Below are 6120 nucleotides of genomic sequence, written 5' to 3' on the forward strand. Positions count from 1 at the left end.
GCTGCTGCTTATGTTTTGGGGGCCTTGAAACAGCCCTTGAGGGGAGCTGCTTTGTCCAAGGCCCTGGGGAAATGCAGGCTCTCCTAGGGCTGCCTCTCTTGACCCCCGGGGAGAGCAGCCGACAGCTCCAACATTTATTTTTATTTTTATTCATTTGCTATTAAAGCTCTTGTAACTGGTGTTGAGATAAGGCAGGCTGAAAAACCAAAGCTGTAAGGAACATTCATGACTTTCAGCCTTGGGTGTTTTTGCAGTTGGGTTTCTTGTCCTTCTTTCCTCATGAGAGTCTCTAGAAATGTAGCTGTTTATGACCTGTTGGGTCTTCCTTTTCCTGGAAATAGACAGTGTGAGCTTGGGCAGGTTTTGCTCCTGAGAAAGACTGCAGCTGACCCCTCCTGCATTATTAGTGCGCAGTGCCTCTCCAGGGGCTCGGGCAGAGGACTTTCATATCACCTGCTGCCTAGTCCTTTTAACTGGAGATGCCGGGGATTGAACCTGGGACCATGGGAGCCAGCATGGTGTAGTGGTTAAGAGCGGTGGGCTCTAATCTGGAGAACTGGGTTGATTTCCCCACTCCTCCACATGAAGCATGCTGGGTGACCTTGGGCTAGTCATAGTCCTCTCCAAGCTCTCTCAGCACCCCCAACCTCACAAGGTGTGTGTGTGTTGGGGGAGGTGATTGTAAACCACTTTGAGACTCCTTAAAGGTAGAGAAAAAGTGGGGTATAAAAAAACCAACTCTTCTTCTTCATGCCACGCAGATGCTCTGGCACTGAGTTGTGGCCCCTCCCCAGTGACTGGAGTGGGCCATGTTCTTTGTACCGGAGTCCGCAGAATGATTCCTCGGCCCTGTCTGTAAGCCGCCTTGACTTGCATTTTCCAAACTGCGGGTACAATCCAGCAAACGTTATGTTCCCTTTGAAATGGCTGGAGGTGCTCGTCAGCTGAGCTTGCTGGAATCTGCTCCATAAAAATGATTTGTCTGAGTTATTAAGTCAAAAGAAATGTCCTCAGTATATCACAGACACTGAAATAATGTCATATTTCATTTTAATGGGGTAGTGATTTCATTAAGCGGTTAAAGCTCCCCCCCCCAAAAAAAAGCCCACCAAAAACTTTAATTTGTTAATAGGTCAAATTGTCTCTACGCAGGGATTCCCTCCCAACTCTGTGTTTTGTGAGAAAATGCAAAATTGGAACACTAAAAATGGCATCATGTGGCTGTCTGTGGAGCTTCTTTCTTGGGCAAACCTTGGGACTGGGGCCCAAACTGGGAATTCTCTCTTTTTTAAAAAAAGAAAGAAAGCAGAGATGTTGGGCAGTGTTTCCCTGGCAGCATCTTCAGTTGCAACATCTCAAGTTGTGGATGCTGAGAAGGAAAGACCTTTCTCGTCCGGAGACCCTGGAGAGAGCCACTGCTGGTCGGAGCAGGCAGTACTGAGCCAGATGGACCCGGGGTCATAGAATCAGCATTGCTGACAGATGGCCATCTAGCCTCTGCTTGAAAACCTCCAGGGAAGGAACGCTTACCACCTCCCGAGGACGCCTGTTCCACTGAGGAATTTTAAAAGGGGATCACAGGGGAAGGAAGACTGCCAGGTCCCACCACTCCACTGGCCCCACTAGGAGCCTCGCGGTTGTTTTCAGTGGCCGAATTCTTCTCTGAAATGGCATCTGCAGCCACGTCTGGTTTGGCCCTGAGCCTTGAGTTCACAGGTGTCTGAGGGACAGTTGTCAAAATTGAACCCAAATGGAAAAGTTGCAGCCATCTGCTCTGTGGGGAGTTAAGGAAGAATTTGGCCGCTGGACCAGTTCTGGCACATTCGGCAGGAGGAGGGGGGCATTCCATCTGGCCTCCAGTCTCTTTGGGTCGGGGAGGGGGGCCTGGTGGCTCTCTGCTCCATTTGCAAAGTAGCCGACTGTTGAGGGAGTCCTGCTGCAGATCAGGGACTCCACCGGAGCGTCATGCCTGGGGAAGCAAAGGGGGTGCACAACTCACCGACAAGTGACCCGCCTCCACTCCAATGGCAGCATCAGCAGTATAATTTGTGCCTTAATGGACGGATGAAACACTCTAGGTCCCTGCCCTCTAAGCACATGCAATCTCCAGATTGACAGTGGAGATGATGAGGTGAAGTGAGAGAAGAAGGATGCGGGGAGTTCTATGAATGGAGCTTCCAGGGGTCCCTCACCCCCTGTAAATAGCAGGTACAGACAAAAGTGCTAGGAGCTCCATTCACAGAACCCGTGTGACACATCAGGAGGGGCTATGGCTCAGTGGTAGAGCATCTGCCTGGGATGCAGAAGGGCCCAGGTTCTATCCCTGGCATCTCCAGTTTAAAGAACCAGGTGGTAGGTAAAATGAATGACTTCAGCCTGACACCCTGGAGAGCTGCTGCCAGTCTGAGTAGGCAATGCTGACCTTGATGGACTGATCACAAATCACTCAGTTCCTCATTTGATGGCTAAAGTGAAATTTCTCTTGGGGAAGGTTCCTGCCCCCCTCCCCAATCCTCCACTTCACCCATCCTCCATCCAGAGGATCTCCTTGTCTCTAGGAACAAGTGAAATTCAATTTCAGGCTCCTGCAGGGACTAGAACTGTGATCTAAGACTAAAGATGTACCTCTTCCAGAATTGTTGAAGCCATGGGGAACAAACACCTGGGAATGGGGGGGGGGTTTGCTTTTTTTTTTCTCTTGGAGGGAAAACCCAGAAATTTGGGGGACAATTGAAATATACGCCACATTGGTTTCCTTATTAAAACTAAATGTATTTTGCTGTATGAACATAAAATGCATTTTTCCTAACTTTGTAGGCATATAAAAATGTACTAGTTGGTACATCTTGAAATATGGAATTATAAATATTAGAATGAGAAAACTGCAGGCTGCCTGTCCCTTTTGCCGCCAGAGAACATAGATCATCGTTTTTGCCATGTGAGAAGAATAATAACACTTGAAAATGAAGCTCATAAATTTCTGTAGAAAGCAAAAGAGGGCTCCCTGTGTGGACATAGAAACAGCCCCTGCATTACCATAGTACTGTTAGCAAGGCTGGACGTTGGCTGAAACTTAACAGCACTGCAAACATGGAACGTTTCAGTCGTCTGGCATCACTCTGTGTGCCCCTTAATCCTGGACTGAAGTGGTCACAGAGGAACAAATGTATGTTGCATCTGTCTGCACTGCAGCAAACACAAGAATGATCATTATCATCTGCTGTAGTCTTGCATCAAGATCTTGGTCCCGCACAGTTCTTAGAAAGCATTTTGAATGAGGAAAGAGTCATCCTAACAATTTTATTTTATTTATTTTTGTTTATTTGTTTATTTTAGACGTATACCTTGCCCCACTCCTGAGTCACAGGGTAGCCCACAGCCCTCAATAAATAAACTATCAATAGAGATGAAAACATGCAGAATCTTAAAATACAATCTGTAAAATAGCATCCTAGCTCAGGCATTTGTTTATTTGTGTATAAGCATTCCACTTCTTCCCCAAACTAAAATGCTTTTACCTGCCGGTGCCGTCCTCTGTACTTTTGTTAGGGCTTTCATGATGGCTTCCATGTAGCAGGAAAATCGGTCAGTTTGTCACCTCTTGGTGTTGAGAGAGAGGGAGGTGTAAGCTGACTTATCCGGGAGTTCTTCTGTGGGCATGGAGGCATTTAGCGTGGAAGTCACTTTAGCTGGTGAAATAATTGTAATATCTAACAGCAGATATTTGTTTTTAAATGTTAGTACATTCCGATTTTGAGGTGAGCCATCTTGGATTCTTGTTATAAAGAGACAAAAGGAGTTGAGGTGTGTTAAACAAAATTATTAGGTGTCATAAGTTATAAATGTGCAAAAAGAGGACAAAAATAGTTCAGTGGCTGCTGTGAAGCCCCAGCTCCAAATGGGCCTCAGAGTAATGTTGGCGGTAGGGTTGCCAGGTCCCGCTTTGCCACCGGCAGGAGATTTTTGGGGCAGAGCCTGAGGAGGGCGGGGTTTGGGGAGGGGAGGGACTTCAATGCCTCAGAGTCCAATTGCCAAAATGGCCGTTTTCTCCAGGTGAATTGATCTTTATCAGCTGGAGATCCGATGTAACAGCAGGAGAGCTCCAGCTAATACCTGGCAGTTGGCAACCCTAGTTGGGGGGAGGGTGCCAAGGCGGAAGGTTGGGCCATGGGGTGAGACTTAGCATGCAGGTGGGACAGCTGAACTTGAATCTCCATGCTCCAGAGGGGACGGCCCCACAATTTCTGGAAGCAAAGTGAATTACATCCTCTCCAGGAACAGAGATTTCTGCTGAACGAAGGAGCACACTGGAAACGTCTGCTCCAAATGGGTCAGAGATTACTGGGAGAGAGAGGGAAATGTGTCACATCATCTGGGTTTCTTTAGAGAAGAGATGGGATCTCTGCCCCTCTTTTGATGGGTGGGTGGGGACAGAATGAAATAAATGCATTGGCTGCCTTGGATGGGAGAGCGAGGCCCCTTCAAGGTTTTTCTACTGGGGCGTTGCAGCTTTCCTTAGAGAAAATGCAACCCCAAAGCAGCACAAAACCTTCAGTAGTTGGAAGTCTGTTTGCTGAATGATCCTGCGCATGACATTCCCCCTTCATAGCTTTGCCAGAGTAGGTCCTACCCTTTCTGTGACCTCCACAGATGCTCCTTTGGAGGGCAGGAGCATCACATTCATCATGAAGAGCCCCCTGGGGAAGAGCTGCTCATCTGTTCTGATCTCTTGGCCAGCTTTCTGTAAACAAATGGCTACGGGGAGAGCTTTGTGTGCCTGTTTGGAAATACCGGTCCCAAACAGGAAAGTCTCAAAGTTGAGAGGAAGACCTCTGGAGGTCACGATGGGGGGCTGGGGAGAGTTCTGAATTTATGAAAACGTGAAAGATGCCACTCATGTGAGGCCTCGCATGGTTTGTCTCCTGCCCCAGGAGTCAGAATCCTGCCCCAAGGGTCTAATTCCCTCCTGTGTGGATCACAGAGGGGCCAGGAAGAAGGACTGGACCTCAGTCCTGAGATAAAACAATTAAGTTCTAGGTAACGTTCTAGGATAAACTTGTCTTTTAAACTCTGACCAAATTGTTTGATGCGTATATTAGTTATTTTCAAACCACATTTGCTGAAAGCTCAAAGTGGTTTACAAATCAAATCACAGTATCCAAGAATAATTTAAAATCCAGATATCCCTAAAACGTGCGTCAGAAGTTCCAGAATAAAACTGAAGCTCTGTTAAAGGGCACTTTATTAATGGCTCAGGTTTACGCATTTTCCGGCCCACCAACAGAGACGGAAACCGGCTTAGGACAGCTCACGTGCCCAGAACATCTCTGCACTGGCAGCTCGAGTTTTAAAAATCTGCTGTGTCTAATAGCTGCAGAGAACTAATTTCTTTTTGTATTAATAGCAGCCTGGCATGTAGGATTGTTTGATTTTGTGCAGTACTTCTTGCCAGATTCCTTTTTTTAAAAATGTGCAAATGCCATATTCCAGTTATGCTGTGGTTCATTCATTTACAAGGAACAATTATTTCTGGTTTTTATAGCCAGTAATCAGTTTGCGTTTACACCCAAACCCCAGGGAGGTTTTCAGGGGCAGCGCCAACCAGCCACTGCCTGCTGCTTCCGATGGGACAGCCATTTGTGGTTTCCCACCACAGTGGAAATCCCTATTGATCTCTCCTTGCATGCTGAGAGCGGGGTGGGAGGGAGGGGGTGGGGAGCAGGAATCCCACCAGCAAAAGACTTGTTCACATAGCGGCCAACCTCAGCTTGCTGTTAGATCTGAGTCATGCCTAGGGTTGCCAGGTCCCTCTTCCCCACCAGTGGGAGGTTTTTGGGGTGTAGCCTGACTAGGGCGGGGTTTAGGGAGGGGAGGGATTTCAATGCCATAGAGTCCAATGGCCAAAGCGGCCATTTTCTCCAGGGGAACTGATCTCTATCGGCTGGAGATCAGTTGTAATAGCAGGAGATCTTCTGCTAGTACCTGGAGGTTGGCAACCCTAGTCATGTCCCTCTCTTGGTGGTGTGTGTGTGTGTGTGTGTGTGTGTGTGTGTGTGTAACCAGAATGGCAAAAACAGCTCAGCAGTGAACAGACGGAAGGAAGGAAGACAATTCTGGCGA

At 47.6% G+C, this 6120-nt stretch overlaps 1 non-coding gene across 1 annotated transcript; it reads left to right on the plus strand.

Moving 5' to 3' along the window:
* Window positions 1-2263: 2263 nt before the first annotated feature.
* TRNAP-GGG (transfer RNA proline (anticodon GGG)) lies at window positions 2264-2335 on the plus strand. Its single transcript has one exon. It is a non-coding gene; the product is annotated as a tRNA-Pro (tRNA).
* Window positions 2336-6120: the final 3785 nt, after the last annotated feature.

Source organism: Euleptes europaea, chromosome 4 (assembly GCF_029931775.1).
Source record: "Euleptes europaea isolate rEulEur1 chromosome 4, rEulEur1.hap1, whole genome shotgun sequence".
Lineage (NCBI taxonomy): Eukaryota > Metazoa > Chordata > Lepidosauria > Squamata > Sphaerodactylidae > Euleptes > Euleptes europaea.